The sequence below is a fragment of the Bos indicus genome, chromosome 22 (genome assembly GCF_029378745.1).
Source record: "Bos indicus isolate NIAB-ARS_2022 breed Sahiwal x Tharparkar chromosome 22, NIAB-ARS_B.indTharparkar_mat_pri_1.0, whole genome shotgun sequence".
NCBI lineage: Eukaryota > Metazoa > Chordata > Mammalia > Artiodactyla > Bovidae > Bos > Bos indicus.
The window spans coordinates 32,017,059-32,034,491 of record NC_091781.1 but is presented as its reverse complement, the minus strand read 5'-3'; the positions used below and the strand labels follow the sequence as shown (position 1 = coordinate 32,034,491).

General features: G+C 40.4%; 1 protein-coding gene across 1 annotated transcript in view; it reads right to left on the bottom strand.

Annotated features, from left to right (window-relative positions):
* FRMD4B (FERM domain containing 4B) overlaps window positions 1-17,433 on the bottom strand; it is a 359,361-nt gene that overhangs the window by 245,450 nt on the left and 96,478 nt on the right. The window contains exon 2 of the mRNA XM_019984894.2: window positions 10,509-10,636. The gene's annotated coding sequence lies outside the window, so the exon portion shown is untranslated. The remainder of the gene's footprint in view (window positions 1-10,508; window positions 10,637-17,433) is intronic.

Below are 17,433 nucleotides of genomic sequence, written 5' to 3'. Positions count from 1 at the left end.
GAAAACGGCAGGCGATGTGGCTGAGAACTTGTATTTCACGCTGGCCTAGGAGAGCCTGGCACATTTGCTATTTCTTTGGCTCCACCTCATGGATTGGGGAAATATGACTATTTATTGGGCTTCCCATTTTTCTTATTTTTTTTCCGTCATCCCTTTGCTAAAGTTCTTAGCAAAGTCTGCTTGGAAATGTTAGCCTGTCTCAGGTGTGCTGAGGGAAAATAAAGTTTTGGTCAATGATTTATTTAAATCATAGTATATAAAAGGGGGGAGAACTGCCCCCTGGTGGTCAGTTAGGAAAACCCCTAGAACATTATTCCCCAAAGTATTCCTGGACCCATGACTTTCCACAAGGGAATGGGGGTGGTGGTTTAGTCACTAAGTCGTGTCCAGCTCTTGCGACCCCATGGACTGTAGCCTGCCAGGCTCCTCTGTCTGTGGGATTTTCTAGGCAAGAATACTGGAGAGGATTGCCATTTCCTTCTCCAGGGGATCTTTCCGATCCAGGAATTGAACCCGGGTCTCCTGCATTGCAGGCAGATTCTTTACCGACTGAGCTATAAGGGAACTCCACAGGGGAGTACTCCATGGTAAAATTACTCTGGGAAACAATCTTAAATTATACAATATATACTCATCCATTAGTTACTATATTATATATCTTTAAGACATTCACAGTATTTATTACCATGTTGAGTCCAAGAAGTCCAGCAATCAAGAAACTAACTTCTTTTAATTCACCATTATTTGAACATAGACAGAAAGACTTTTTTAAAAAAATTTTAATTTAACCCAGCATTTTGGGAGACAAGGAAAGATTGATTATGAGGTTGTTTTCCTCTTCCAATATGGAGATTTTCTTTCCAGAGCTTTTCCCTGACAAAACCTAGACAACTTGCATTTTTATAGCATTCTCCTTCACAATTGCATTAGTAAAAAGCTGGCTTATGTTAAAGAAAAATTCCCAGCTGGAGACAAATAATTTACCAGGTCACAGCCTTCTATCAAAGAAAAGCTGATAGCATATCAGTACACTCAAGTTTTTCAGGTATAACTACCCAATAGAAATCCTAGAAATGATCACATAATGTTATAGACAACTCTCTGGATTCTAAAGTTCTTCATAGTTGGGAGGTGGGAAAACACAGCAGCTCAGAGTGCTGCAGGCCTGCAGCCATATTCACAGTTCTGACGACAGCTCTACCTCTTACTAGCTGTGCAACTTTGGGCATGTTGCATAACTTCTCTGTGCTTATGGTTCCTCATCTGTGAAATGAAAATAACAGCATTTCCTACTTTGCTGAGGATTAAATGAGTTAAGACATGCAAAGTCTTAAAAGAGTGCCTGGCAGTTGGCAGTAATTGATTGTTTCTGTATTTGCACCACTAAAGTTGGGAGTACGAAGTATCATTTAAAATGGAAAACAGTATTTTTTCCCTTTAAAAATACCTTTTGTTCAGGCTGAGACCACTTAGAAATGTTGGCCAACTATCACTAACATGTATTAGGGTGATATTTTAAACTATTAACTTTTAAAATTTGGAAACACTTGGGAATTTTCCTCTTAACATTTAAAAAAAATTGTGGGAAAATATATATAAAACTGTCCAGGTGGTGCTAATGGTAAAGAACCTGCCTGCCAATGCAGGAGATGGAAGGATCCCTGGGTCGGGAAGATCCCCTAAAGGAGGGCATGGCAATCCACTCTAGTATTCTTGCCTGGAGAATCCCGTGGACTGAGAAGCCTGGGGGCTACAGTCCATAGGGTAGCAAAGAGTCAGACATGACTGAAGCGACTTGAAGTGTGTGTGAACCACACATGCACATATATAAAGTTACCATTTTAATCATTTTTAAGATTGCAATTTGGAGAAGGAAATGGCAACCTACTCCAATATTCCTGCCTGGAGAATTCCATGGACGGAAGAGCCTGGCGGGCCACAGTCCATGGGGTCACAGGGAGTCAGACACAATTGACTGACTAACACACACACACACACACACATACAAGATTGATCACAATCCATCTCCAGAACGTTTTCATCATCACAGATGACACTGTATCCACTCAACTCCCTGCTTCCCCCTCCCTCGGCCTCCAAACAACCACCATTCCATTTTCTGTCTCTAAGAATGCGACCGCTCTAGATACTTCATATAAATGGACTCTTACGGTATCTGTCCTGTTGCACCTAGCTTACTTCCTTTGGCATACTGTCTTTAACGTTTATCCATATCTGCCATGTGTCAGAATTTCCTTCCTTTTAAAGGAAGAAAAATGAAAAATATTCCATTTGAAGAAACTGCATACTGTTTTCCACAATGGCTACATCATTTGACATCCCAACCAATAGTGCAAAAGATTCTGATTTCACCACAGCCTCACCAACACTTTTTTATATATATTATAGCCATTCTAATCCATGTGAAGAGGTACCTCATTGTGGTTTTGATTTGCATTTCCTGCAACCCATTCCAGTATTCTTGCCTGAAGAATCCCATGGACAGAGAAGCCTGGTGGGCTATATACGTCACGGGGTTGCAAAGAGTCGGCACGACTGAGCGACTAACACACACACAGAAAGACTAGTAATGTCAAGCTCTTAACATTTTTAAATGATCTTCAAGCAGAGTTTTATGAGAAGAACACAGACTTCAGTCACTAGCTCCCATCATCTGACATTTAGATTTTCCTATATACATATGCATCTTTGATAATTTTAAAGTTATTCCTTGCTTGGAAGGGGAAGAAAGAACACATATCTGGTGTCTATTTTAATTAAAAATGTTTAATAGTTAACTTTGAGGTATGAATGGTGAGAGCTCTTAATTGTCAACATCACAAAATACTTTTAACTCTGCATACTTTTACAAAAATCAGGCATATGTTTTAAAACAAATAGTGAATTTTGAAAAATAAGAAAATTAAAAAAAATTTTGTGAGACTTCAGAGACTAAGAAGAGTCTCTTTGTTTGTTTTAATCAAACTTCAGCAGGAAATTCAAATAATAGCAGAAACACATAAAATTCCTCAGGGTTTAGTGTTCTAAATGCCAGTCAGACTCGAAGTAATCTATTTCAAATCCTGTTACTCACATGTAATGACTGTTTATTTAACGTTTCAGAAAATGTTTAAATTATCTGTTTCTTTTTTATGTTTAAAAATTTTTTAGTGTTTCTTTAAAATTATTATTCTATTTTTTGTGAATGTATTTTAACCAGACTGTTTTATTCAAAGTCTGGAAATGACACAGTTTCCAGAAACTAAGAAAAATTATACTAAAGAGCTAAAAAACAAGCAAATAAACTTACTGTCATTTAACTATGAAAAGAAACTACCCAATCTAAAATAATAAACATTTAACTTACTATATGTAAAAGTTAACATGTCCGCTTCATAAGTTGATAAACTGTAGTATTCATAAATTACATTGTTTTTAAAAATAAGTTTTAGGTTTGATATTTTACATGGCATGAATCATCAGGACTGCATGATGAGTCCTGAAAAGTAATAAATAACAAATGAGGTTTTTGAAAAAAATAATTTCAAAAGCAAAATTCTAGGATGGTTAAACATGTATAGAGTAAGAAATTCCTTTTAACGTGGGATACATGCGTGCATTTTAATATGCTTGATATAACATGGGGTAGGTATATAAATGTAAAAATTCCTAAGATGGACAAATATCTTTAAATGTCCCTTACTGTAATAATTCAAATTACAATTAAAAAAAAAAAACACATTGAAAATGTCTTCTCTTCAAAACACACTGTTGAGAAAAAGAAAAAACAAGTTCAAGACTGGGAGCAAATCTTTGCAAAGCATATATCTGATAAACGATTTGTATCCAGAATATACAAAAAGAACTCTGAAAACTCATTAGGAAAACAAATGACCCAAGGAAAAAAAAACACACAAAATATTGAACAAGACAATCACTGAGAAGATACACAGCTGACAAGTAACAGCTGACAAGTAATGAAAAGATATTCAACATCATTTGTCATTAAGGAAATGCAAGTTGAAACTACAATGAGTTACTTCTACATACGTTAACATTAGAATGGATAAAATAGAGGATTGACCATACCAAATACTGACAAGGATGTGGAGGAACTGGGCCTCTCACTCGGTGCAAGTAGGGATGTAAAATGGTACAGCCACTTTGGAAAATTTGTTAACAAGTTAAACACACACTTATTATATGATCCAGGCATTCCACCCTTAGCTATTTACCCAAGGGAAATGTACATCCATATGGAGACTTGTACATGAATGTTCACGTACTGAAATTCTTAGTACTGAAAATCTGGAAACAATTCAAATGTCTACTAATGGTGAATAAACAAACAATAGGACTTTATGCATACAACGGAATACAGCTCAACGATAAAAAGGAATGAAATATCCATACACATTATAGCATGGATGAATCTTTAATTATGTTGAGTGAAAGATGCTAAAGAAAAAGATTACGTACCATATGATTTCATTTATATGAAAAGCAAACTACTGGAGAGAGATAGAAACAAGATCAGTGGTTGCCTGGGGCAAGACAGGGGCTGGGATTACCAAAGGACATGAGAAACATTTTGGAACGAAGTAAGTTTTTACTAAGCTTCCCTATGGCTCAGTTGGTAAAGAGTCTGCTTGCAATGTGGGACCCAGGTTTGATCCCTGGGAGAGGAAGATTCCTTGGAGAAGAAAATGGCAACGCACTCCAGTATTTTTGCCTGGAGAATTCCACAGACAGAGGAGCCTGGTGAGCTGCAGTCCATGGGGTCACAAAGAGTCGGACACAACTGAGTAACTAACACTTCAATTTTTTCAAGTTTTCACTATCTTGATTATGGTGATGGTTTTGTGGGTATATATGTAGGTCAGAACATCAAATTGTACACGTAATCTTTTTATTTTGTGGGGCTTTGAGCTGCTGCTGCTTTCTTTTACTGCCTAAATGGTGCTGAACACCTAATATAAAGCAAGATATTTATAGTTCTCTGAGGATCCTCTGTCTTAATTATATTTGAAAATAATTTATCCATTTAATCATTCTACCACCTCTCTCTCTCTCTCTCTTTGGTTTTACTGAGATGTAACTGAAATCCAGCTCTGAGTAAGTTTAAGGTGTGCCGCCTGATGACCTGACATACATATATTGGGGAAATAATCACCAAATGAGCTCAGTCAACATCCATCCCCTCATATATTCACAAAAATTTTTTTTTCTCAAATTTTACACTTTAAGTATGTGCAGTTTCTTTTAGGTCAGCTGTACCTTAATAAAGCAATTAAGAAAAGGCCTAATTATAATAACTCAATAATATACAGGGATAAACTGTGGAAAATTCTGAAAGAGATGGGAATACCAGACCACCTGACCTGCCTCTTCAGAAACCTATATGCAGAACTGGACATGGAACAACAGACTGATTCCAAATAGGAAAAGGAGTATGTCAAGGCTGTATACTGTCACCCTGCTTATTTAACTTCTATGCAGAGTACATCATGAGAAATGGTGGGCTCAAAGAAGCACAAGCTGGAATCAAGATTGCCGGGAGAAATATCAATAACCTCAGATATGCAGATGACACCACCCTTATGGCAGAAAGCGAAGAGGAACTAAAAAGCCTCTTGATGAGAGTGAAAGAGGAGAGTGAAAAAGTTGGCTTAAAGCTCAACATTCAGAAAATGAAGATCATGGCATCTGGTCCCATCACTTCATGGGAAATAGATGGGGAAAAAGTGGAAACAGTGTCAGACTTTATTTTTCTGGGCTCCAAAATCACTGCAGATGGTGACTGTAGCCATGAAATTAAAAGACGCTTACTCCCTGGAAGGAAAGTTAGGACCCTAGATAGCATATTGAAAAGCAGAGACATTACTTTGCCAACAAAGGTTCATCTAGTCAAGGCTATGGTTTTTCCTGTGGTCATGTATGGATGTGAGAGTTGGACTGTGAAGAAAGCTGAGCGCCGAAGAATTGATGCTTTTGAACTGTGGTATTGGAGAAGACTCTTGAGAGTCCCTTGGACTGCAAGGAGATCCAACCAGTCCATTCTAAAGGAGGTCAGCCCAGGGTGTTCTTTGGAAGGAATGATGCTAAAGCTGAAACTCCAGTACTTTGGCCACCTCATGTGAAGAGTTGACTCTTTAGAAAAGACTCTGATGCTGGGAGGGATTGGGGGCAAGAGGAGAAGGGGACGACAGAGGATGAGATGGCTGGATGGCATCACTGACTCGATGGACGTGAGTCTGAGTGAACTCCGGGAGTTGGTGATGGACAGGGAGGCCTGGCATGCTGCGATTCATGGGGTCACAAAGAGTTGGACACGACTGAGCGGCTGAACTGAACTGATATAGGGATACAAAGAAAAGTAAATAATCTTTCATCTGGTGCCATCCATCAGATAATCTCCTTGAGGTTACCAAACTGAGTACTCCAGTGAGTACATTCTTTCATGTTTTCCCTTAACTTACATAAATGTATGATCTCATTATAGGCTTTAAACTTTTTATGTAATGGGTGACCCATTAAAGTGGTATTTTCTGCAACAATCTATTAGGGTTTAAAAAAAATCTTATTATGCATAACAATTTTTAGTTCTGAGATTGAGGCTCATTTTTTTATAGCCAAAATGCCTTAAATACCAAAAGAAGGGATGTAAAACTACACACAGAAGCATCTTCTTTATAGTAAATTACTAGATAGAAGACTCCGTCCTTACTGAGGGAGTCAGAACACCAAATTCTTTCTACAGTGAGAGGCTGTTTTTCTGCAAGATGTAATTTAATCTGGAAAAGGAAAACCATTTAGTGTTTCAAACTATAATTAGATTCTCACTCTAGGTTAAACATTGCAGCACGGATGTTAGATGTGGCAAGTTCGACTGCAAACCCACCTTTGGGATTATTTTGGTCGTACAAGCTAGAATATCGTACCAACTCCAAGATTTTACCACAGGTCAACTTGTTAAAAAAAATCTTCAATTAAAAAAATGATTAAATATATGCTCACTGTGAAAAATGCCGAAAATACCCAAGTATATGTGACGAAACTTTCTTATGCTCTTCCTCTAATTCCATCTGTTAGATACAACCACCTTCAACAATCTAAATGCATCTTCCCAGACTATACAGTGTATATGGGCATGCATGTGTGTATTTCCTGCTTTTATTTTGACTATTCATTACCTTTTCTTTTTTTAAGTTTTTAAAAACTGTGGTAAAATATATATGATGTAAAACTGACACTTCAATCATTTTTTAATAGCATTGTTTTAGAATCATCAGAACATGCAGATTATTTTTCTTTTTAACTTTTTTGGTCATGCTGCATGGTATGCGAGACCTTAGTTCCCTGACCAGGGATTGAACCCATGCTACCTGCAGTGGAAGCATAGAGTCCTAACCACTGGACCACCGAGGGAATTCCCTCAGTCATTTTTAACTGTTTTAGCGGTATTAATTGGAGAAGGAAATGGCAACCCGCTCCAGTGTTCTTGCCTGGAGAATCCTGGGGATGGAGGAACCTGATGGGCTGCCGTCTGTGGGGTCATACAGAGTCGGACACGACTGACGGGACTTAGCAGCAGCAGCGGTATTCATTGCATTACACTGTTGTACAACAAACAAGACCATTATTTCCAAAGCTTTTTCATCACTCCAAAGACTATCCATTAATCATCAACTCTCATCTTCCCTTATCCCAGCTCCATGAGTGTGTGCTCAGTTGCACAATCATGTCTGACTCTCCACAAGGCTCCTCTGTCCATGGGATTCTTCAGGCAAGAAAACTGGAGAGGGTAGCCAGTTCCCTCTCCAGGGGATCTTCCCGACCCAGGGATCAAACCTGTGTCTCCAGCGTTGGCAGGTGGATTCTTTACCTCAGAGCCACCTGGGAAGCCATCCCAGCTCCAGGTAATGACTAATCTACTTCTTGTCTCTATAAATTTCCCTAGTCTCGATGTTTCATACAAGAGGAATCAAATGTCTATAATCAGGGGTGCTGAAATTTAGTAGAGATACACACATGCAGCTGTGCTTGACACTAAAGTACTGCGATTTCCTCCACAGTGGCTGGCAACAGATCACTGTCCCAAGCGTCACCTTTGAATTCCTCTCCACCTCCCCACAATCCAGCAACTGAAAAGTCAACATCACGGCCCATGCCTGTTCAACTTGATTCTTATTTGTGCTGACTGCTTGTTAATACTTAGAATATCAGTCCTGCCTACACGAGTCTAATTTTTTGTGAGACCTATTGACTTTTTTCCTCACGCCATTTCTGAACCTCTAACACGGTAGAGCATTTCATTTAAGAGACCTGTGCTCCTGAGGGCAGGGGGGGCTGTCTAGCTCATTCATTCTTTCATTCCCAAGATGTTTTATTGAACACTTCATATACTGCAGTTGCTGGACCAGAATCTCAGAATACCACTGTGAAAAGGCAAACACCATCTTGGGCTTCACAGAACTTATGTGCTTTTTTACTTTCTAGTAAGAAAACGCAGGTGAAAAATACCTGAAGAGCTAAATAAAGAAAAGAACTCCCAATAATCATGAGTGGAAACAGGTTCTTTTTTTTTAATTGAAGAGTAGTTTATATACAATGATATGTTAAAAAAACAAAAGGAAAGAGGCTCTGAAGATGAGTATATGAGTGATCAACCTCCGTCCTCACTGAACACCTTCACAGCCTCCCTCACACCGACTTTAAATAAACAGGCTCATCACCTGCCAGACCAGCGAGGATGAAATCATACTTGAACACACCTTGTTGCAAGGCTGTGGACAGAAAAGCTCCTACATTCAGTGTTGATGAGACTGTCAGTGAGGATGATATTTTTGGAAATAAACTCACAAAGAGGCCCTGTTGAGTAGAGAAGCCAGAGAAAGTCCAGTTTGAGATTAAAGGAAAAGTCCGGGAATTGGGGGCCAGGAGAGAGGACCCAGGCTGCACTCGGGAGTGTGGGCAGAGGCTCCAAGTGCAAAGAGCTGGTGTGATTAGAGGGTCAGGAAGGAGGTAAGAGTGAGCACAAGGCACTACCGGGGTCGGGCTGGGAGGACAGTCAGGGCGGGTCAAGTCACACCAAGTTTTACAGATTACAGCCAAGGGTCGAGCTGATCCCATTTGTGATTTCAGAAGCTCCGACATCATTTAAGTCTATATTCTCCAACACTTCTCAAGGTACTGAAATCAGTAAGAATCTGAGAAATGCATCGAGCACCCCTGTAACTGTCCTGCATCTCAGCCTGGTGCCCGGCAGTCCCTGTGACAGCCTCTCGGACACTACAGATAAGCCCAGGGTTAGACATATCACCCTCCGCTTCCCTGATGTCTTTTGGGCTTTCCCACATCTCTACTTCCCAAAAAACAAACAACTGAAAATGTCTATTTTCGAAGTATACTTCATTCGATGAAAGTAAATCAGCCAATAACTACTGAGCACTCTTTATACGCTTGGCCTTTGTCCAAGTGCCTCGTTTCTTTTAGCTCATTTCATCTACCCATCCTCTTCTAGTTGTGGAAACCAAGGCAAAGGAAGACACATCATTTTCACCGCAGTCACACAGGTGGTGAGAGGCAGAGTCCGTGTCCTGGATGGCTGCAGGGTAGTCCTTGCTGCCAGGGGCCAGCACGCAGAAATTACAATCCTCTCGTTAATTTCACTAGAGGCAGCATTTTGAGAAGATCGGGGAAAAGGTGTCTTTAACTGCTGCACAGTCTACTTGTGCACAATTCATACTTTTTGCACGTTATACATCAATACCCTTCAAATCTGAATTACCCTTCAAATATGCCTATCAAATATGAATTATTGAGATTGGCTAATGAAAAAAAAAATCCTGAGAAACACAGAAATGCTACTTATACACCCACAATTGATCTCTATCACACTGTCATCACTACAGCAAGGCTGGGGCAACCATTGAAATATTTCATTGTCCTCCTCATTGTATTCCAAAAAGCAGTGAAAAATAGAAAAAAAATAAACCAAAGTATTGACATAAAAGATACAAAGCACATCTTCACTACCAGCAAGCAAAGGAAGAAAATCATTGCATGCATAAAAACAATCATTAGTGCTGTTGACAATTGTACACTGGACTTAAATTGGTCAAATAGTCAACTGCAAATAAAAAGAAAATTTTACAAGCGTGCAAATGAAATATTAGAAATATGTTGTAGGAAATGTATCTATGGTACAGTAGAGTTAGAACATTGTTACTTTTTGCCTGTTTTTCTTTCTGAGGAGAGAATCCCTTTGTAAAATGTAATCTATTATTTAACTTTTGGGTACTTAGCTTTTATGTGAGAGGAGAGGACTAACTGTATTTACTGATTTTCTTCCCCATTGTTCGTAACTCGGAGGTTTTGACAGTAGATCATACCATGTATCATATCGTAGCGCCACTTGATGAGTCAACGTACACTCACAAATATTCATAAACCCACTTTCCTGTAAAACACACCAGAGTTCAGCGTTTACTGAGATGTCTACCTACCTTGAACTAGAAAGTTCAGTCTCGCCTTCCTTTTGTTTTCACTGGAATAATCTTTGGATTTTGTTGGCCAGGCACAGATGTCATCTTCTTCCCTCACACATTCTTTCTTCTGGATTTCCCATCAAAGCCTGGAACACAGAACAGAGCAGCTCCTTGATGTCTGTGGGCACGGAGGAGAGAACTAGAAATCTCACACCAGGGACACTTCTAATGTATTTCCAATTTTCCTTTGGTTGGCTACAGTTGAATCACAGTTTTAGAAATTCACTTAATTAGGAGATTTAGAATAGAGCTATCTCAAAATACAGAGGAAAAGAGGCCACCCTCTTTAAAGATTTGAAACGGATGTGGCTTCTCACGTCCTGCCTTCCATTGAATACAGAGTGTTAGGTTTCTGTCTTTGTAGGAGATGCTGAGCACTAAAAGTTACCTACAGTCAGTTGTAAAATCAGGGCTGTCAGAGCAGTGGGGAACTCAATAAAATACCACCTCGGAATGTGTGTCTCAGAAATGCTGAAACCAGGATGGCACTCCTGAATCTCGTTTTTAACAGATGTCAGTTGTGGAGGGAATGAACTGTGTGTCATGAATACTGATGAAATGTCGTGTGTGTGTGTGGGGGGGTGGGTGTGTGTGGTGTGTGTACTGCACCATAAGATACACTCATTTATATGGATTTGTCATTCTCCCTATAAAAGAAAACAGCTTATCCCCAGAAGCTCTCCCTGAGTCAGGAAGCACCGCTCTCCCTCGTCAACTGTGGGCTCCCACTGTTTCACTTGCAGCAGGAGTGAAGATCGGACCAGGAGGGCGGAGGCCGTGGACGTGGTATTCATTCATCATTCTGCCACGTGGGTCAGTAAGACTCCACTGTCGTGCCATGAACCCCAATGCACCCCGAGCCCGGCCTGTACGACCCTCAATTCCTCTTAGATTTGGAAGCAGGTGTGAGGTGGAAGGGGACAACAGGAAGTTGGTGCAATTCCTTCACAAGCATCTTTGCCCCTTTTCCCCTTATCGCCACCCTAGGATGAATCCACCTTTTCCAACAGAAGCAGAGAACAAACCTGACTCCATATACGATCTGTTTCTCTAATTCTAACCCCGGTGCTCTGTGGCTTGTGCTTAGCCATACTGGCTTGCAGCTTCTGTAAAGGAATGCTGCTGAGAGCCTGAATTATATAGGACAGCCCATTCTCAAGGGTCTGACCTTTCCATTCAGACAGTTTCTTCACATGCAAAGTGAGACGTCGATGCGAATCAAAGAACAAGCCCCTTCCAGGCCTTCCAGTTCCTGAGAAGCTTCAACTTCGTACGGAGTTCTTTGTGATTGGGCTATGGTCAAGTTTTATTGTACACCTTCCAAATTTTTTTTTAGGATGAGCTTATACTATTTTCATAACAGAAAAGAATAATTCATTTTAAAACATAACATTTCTCATTGTTACTCAGACATTTTCACAAGCTAAGATGCTTGTATTCCCGTACTAAACTTACTATGTGACTCTCCACGAATACAAAACAATGTCCCAACATATGCTTATCCAACACACTGTATGAAACAAATGTAAAATTTGATTTAATAGGCAAAATTGGATCTGTGACTCCATGCTGTTGTTTAGTCACTAAGTCTTGTTTGCCTCTTTTACGACCCCATGGACTGTAGCCTGGCAGGCTGCTCTGTTCCATGGGATTTCCCAGGCAAGAATTCTGGAGTGGGTTGCCATTTCCTCCTTCAGAGGATCTTCCCAACCCAGGGACGGAACCGACATCTCCTGCGTTGGCAGACAGATTCTTTACCACTGAGCCACCAAGGAAGCCCCTGTGACTCTACACAAGATGATAAGGATGAAACTAAACAGCCCAAAGATCCAATCTCAGCCAAAATCTCATACCACATAGAGAAATTAGCAGTACTTAAATATTTAACAATGCCTTGTAATTTTTTTAGACTTCTGGGTTTCAAAATTTCTGACAAAGTAATTCACAAGCCATAATTAACAAAAACAGGCAACCTCCCCCAAAGTCTCCCAGAGCAAAAGTAAATTCCTCAGAGCCCCGCCCCACCCCCAGTCGGCATGCTGTGAACAGTGGCATGCCAACAGTAAAGCCAGCAGCAAACAACAGAAGCCAGAGAGGGTTTGGATGTTGCTCCGAACTGGCGTCTGCTGAAAATGGCTATAGCAAAAGAAGGCTGTGATTAGAAAATCATGACATTTCCAGCACCCACTTATTAGCACGTCTGAATCACAAAAAGGAGATCATACAGTCTTTACAAACAGAGTCCCCATTCCAGGATATTTACAAATACTTTTGCTGTTTCAGCCCTCAGAGCAACTCAGTCACTGCTCTGGAGGCAGACAAAGGATGCAGACACCCTAACTAATCACTCCAGGTGGTCTCCCAAGTAAGACCCCCATCACTTCCTGGTTGCTCCGACCATAAAACTATGCATCCTTTCTCTTCATCGCCCCACTTCCCATTCATCAAATCCTTGCAGCACTACCTCTAAAACACATCCCATCCATCTGTTCTTCTCTCCTTTTCCCCAATGCCATTCCTCAGCCAAGCCCCAGCATCTCTCCCTTAGACTACTTCCACAGCCATGCTTCTAACTGTACCCCTGGCCCCGGGTCACTCCCTTCTTCTCATAGTGGCCACACGACAATCCTCTCTCACCGTCAGTATTTCTCACGCTGGCCTCCTTTTCCTGCCTACCTTTGCCAAGCCGTTCTCATCTGCTGTCCCCACCGCTTACTTAGATTTCTGTTTCTCTAGGTTGTCCCATAGCTGGCTACATTTCATCATTCCAACCCAACACAATGGCCTTCCCTGACCACTGTATCCTAACTACTATCAATCTGCATTTGTGTGATTCTTTCCAACCCTGATAATGTCCCATAGGATCCTAAAGACACATCCCCAGCAAGAAAAGGCCCAGAGCCTAAAACAAAGCACACAGTAGACACAAACTGACTTTTAATCAAATGAATGCTTCAGATTAAATTAGGACCCAACTTTTCAATCCTCTCTGTCCCTTCAAAGTCAATGCCTTGCTTAGAAGACAAGTTGTTAATTTTCCGAAGAGACATCTCTCTGAGTATCTTCACTGTCATCCCACAGCTAGGTTAGCCTCCAACATAGAGTTCATTGCTCTTGAAACAGAAGATTCTTCAAAGATGTCAAATTAAACTTAAGACCTTGCTGACAAGTGAAGATGACTTGTACAGCGTGTCTTGACTTAGGGGAACAATTGCGTAGGCTGTCACTGTCGAAGTCAGGGCTCCGTGTCTGAGTGCGTTGATGGGTATGGCACATGGGCTGAGGCAGACGGATATTTTTGAAGGGCTGAGGAAGCTTGCTAGGAGGTTCTCTGTGCTCTAGCCAGACATTCAGTATGAGGAAAGCTCATTTGGGGCCCAGATAAGAGGATCAACTATCTGAAATGTTAGATGGGCCTCCTCTCAAGGTAATTTCACTCTAATTTGCAGAGTGAACTACAGAGTGAGACTGATGGCTGATTTTCTGCATAGTATCATGATTCAGAAATCAGTTTTACACGTTCATCATCTCTTTTGTTTCTCAGGACAGTTCCAAAAGCTTGGCCAGATGTACTAATTATACCTGTTTTATATATGTGAGTATGAGATTTGCGATCCCATCATGAGTAAATATGGAAACTTGATTTAGAATCAAGATCTTAGATCATCTAGAGATGCTAATGAACCAATAAGAGAGAAAATGCAACAGTCATTTTCAAAAGCAACCTTTTTGAGGTACAATTTATATACAATAAAATACACTCCTATTTTAAGGGCTCAGTTTGTTGATTTTTGACATATAAACACACTCTTATACCTACCACCTCAATCAAGATATAGCATGTCTTATCCTCTGAAAAGTTCCTCCACATCCCTCCATCCTCCATTCTCCCCTTTATCTCCGATCTCTGCCCCAGGAAGCCACCGATGTCCTTCCTGTCACTATATAGTGATGCGTATTTTTCTACAACTTCATACAAATTAAATCAGACAGTCTGAATTCTTTTTGCATGTGGCTCCTTACACTCAGCATATTTCTGAGACACAACCATGTTGTTACACATGTTAGTATGTATACAAATACACACACACACACACACACACACACACACATGTTTCCAGGTGGCACAGTAGTGAAGAATCCACCTGCCAACGCAGGTACGCAAGACTCAGGTTTGATCCCTGGATCAGGAAGATCCCCTGGAGTAGGAAATGGCAATCCGCGCCAGTAGTCTTGCCTGGAAAATTCCAAGGACAGAGGAGCCTGAAGGGTTATAGTCCATGGGGTCGCAAAGAGTCAGATACATCTGAATGACTGAAAGTGCGCATGCGTGCGCGCGCACACACACACACACACACACACACACACACACACACACGTCATATCCTTTTTTTCTCTGTAAATACTTTGGAGTAGAATGGCTAGATCCTATGATAGGGTATATTAATTTTACACAAAATGAAAACTGTGGTCCAATGTAGCTTTCCCATTTTACATTCCGCCCAGCAGGATATGAGAGTTCCAGTTGCTTCATGTCCTTACCAACACTTGGTATTGTCAGCCTTTTAATTTTGTCCATTTTAATAGGTATGAGGTGGTATTTCATTATGGTTTGAATATGGGTTTCCTTGGGGCTAACAATATTGAACATTTCTTAACATGCTTATTGCCCAGCTATACGACTTCTGCAAAGGGCAATTTTCAAGGTAAGAGATATAAATTTCACATGTGTAAGAATTTGCTTTATTTTAGAAACAATTTTTGAAAAATAGAACTTGGAAAAATATTTACTAAAAGAGTCATGAAATATTCAGATTATGAAGATCAAATATATTTAGAGGTTAAACTAAAAATAATGAAGGCAGGAATATGGTAGAAAATATTCACATTTTATTTGCTTTGTATTTTGCACTGTACACTCATCTAATGCTCTAAGAAACTAGGGGACTGGAATTTGAAGAAAGGAGCTCAGACTGAATTAACTTGATGTCAGCAAAGAAGGGAAAAGCTCTGCTCTTTTCCCTTCCAATTATTCCTTCTTCCCTAGACTTCATTTTATAGATCATGGGCTCAATTATTCACTGTATCTTTTTATATCTAGTCTCATAAAACTGTAAGATGAATCATTACAAAATTAATATTCAACAGGCTTTATATAACTCTGCTTAATGCCATGTATAACTCAGATTTTTATCACCCCAAGGCCTCTCAAGATCTATAAATGCCACTACATTAATAAAATACCATGTATTTAACTCTACCATTCCCATCACAACTCAATACCACAAAACCACTCAATTTAAACTAGACAACCAGACAGACACCCATGATGGACATGGACTACACAGAAAAGGTCAGGCTCTGCATCAGAAGTCCGGTGATGACAACAAGGTCACGCTCTAACCCATTTGTTTTGAGAAACTCAATAGTTCTAACGAAAATGAGCTTATTGTGCTTCTAGGGGCACTCACACAGGAACCATTATGAATGTTTTATATCACGTGGTCCCAAAGAGCTTCTCACTCTTAAGTAATCATCACCTTCCAGGAAGAAAAAAAAAAAAGCTGCTGAATGCATCTGCTAGATACCACCTCATAACCCCCATCCAACAGAAGCAGAAGAAGAGATTAAAAAGAGGTGGCAAGAATCCACAGAAGATTCCTGACCCAGATAACCACGATGGTGTGGTCACTCACCTAGAGCCAGACATCCTGGAGTGTGAAGTCAAGTGGGCCTTAGAAAGCATCACTACGAACAAAGCTAGTGGAGGTGATGAAATTCCAGCTAAGCTATTTCAAGTCCTAAAAGATGATGCTGTTGAAGTGCTGCACTCAATATGTCAGCAAATTTGGACAACTCAGCAGTGGCCGCAGGACTGGAAAAGGTCAGTTTTCATTCCAATTTCAAGGAAAGGCAATGGCAGAGAATGCTCAAACTACCGCACAGTTGCACTCATTTCACATGTAGCAACATTTATGCTCAAAATCCTTCAAGCTAGGCTTTAGCGGTACATCAACTGAGAACTTCCAGATGTACAAGCTGGATTTAGGAAAGGCAGAGGAACCAGAGATCAAATTGCCTGCATTCATTGGATCATAGAGAAAGCAAAGGAATTCCACAAAAACATCTAACTTCTGTGTCATTGACATGTTAAAGCCTTTGACTATGTGGATCATAACAAACTGTGGAAAACTCTTGAAAAGACGGGAATACCAGATGACCCTACCTGTCTCCTGAGACACCTGTATGCAGGTCAAGAAGCGATAGTTAGAACTAGACATGGAACAACTGACTGGATCAAAATTGAGAATGGAGAATATAAGGGTGTATATTGTCACCCTACTTAAGAAGCACTGTAGGGCTTCCCTGGCGGCTCAGTGGTAAAGCATCCACTTGCCAACGCAGGGGACGTGGGTTCGATCTCTGGTCCAGGAAGATCCCACATGCCACGGAGCTGAGTTGCCCTAAGCCCTTGCCCCACAACTACTGAAGCCCCAAGCTCCAGAGCCCATGCTCTGCAATTAGAGGGTAGCACCTACTTTCCACAACTAGAGAAAAGCCCGAGCAGAAATGAAGACTCAGCACAGCCAAGAATAAAATCAATATATACATAAAAGTATAAAAAAAAGCAGTGTAATAAGCCTGTATATACAAACAAGAAGACAGGATTTAGGGTGCAGCTGGAATGAGGTGAAGGAGTCATGCTGAACACCATCTGGAACCAGACAAAAAAGCCTGTTGGAATCCTGATTCCTGCCACTTGCCTAGTAGGTAACCTTGAGCAAGTCACTTAAACATTTTACCCCAACTCCCTTATCTTGAGAAACAAAGCTAGTAATTGCTACCTTCTTTTACCAATGCCAGGTATTGAGTTAAACTTCAT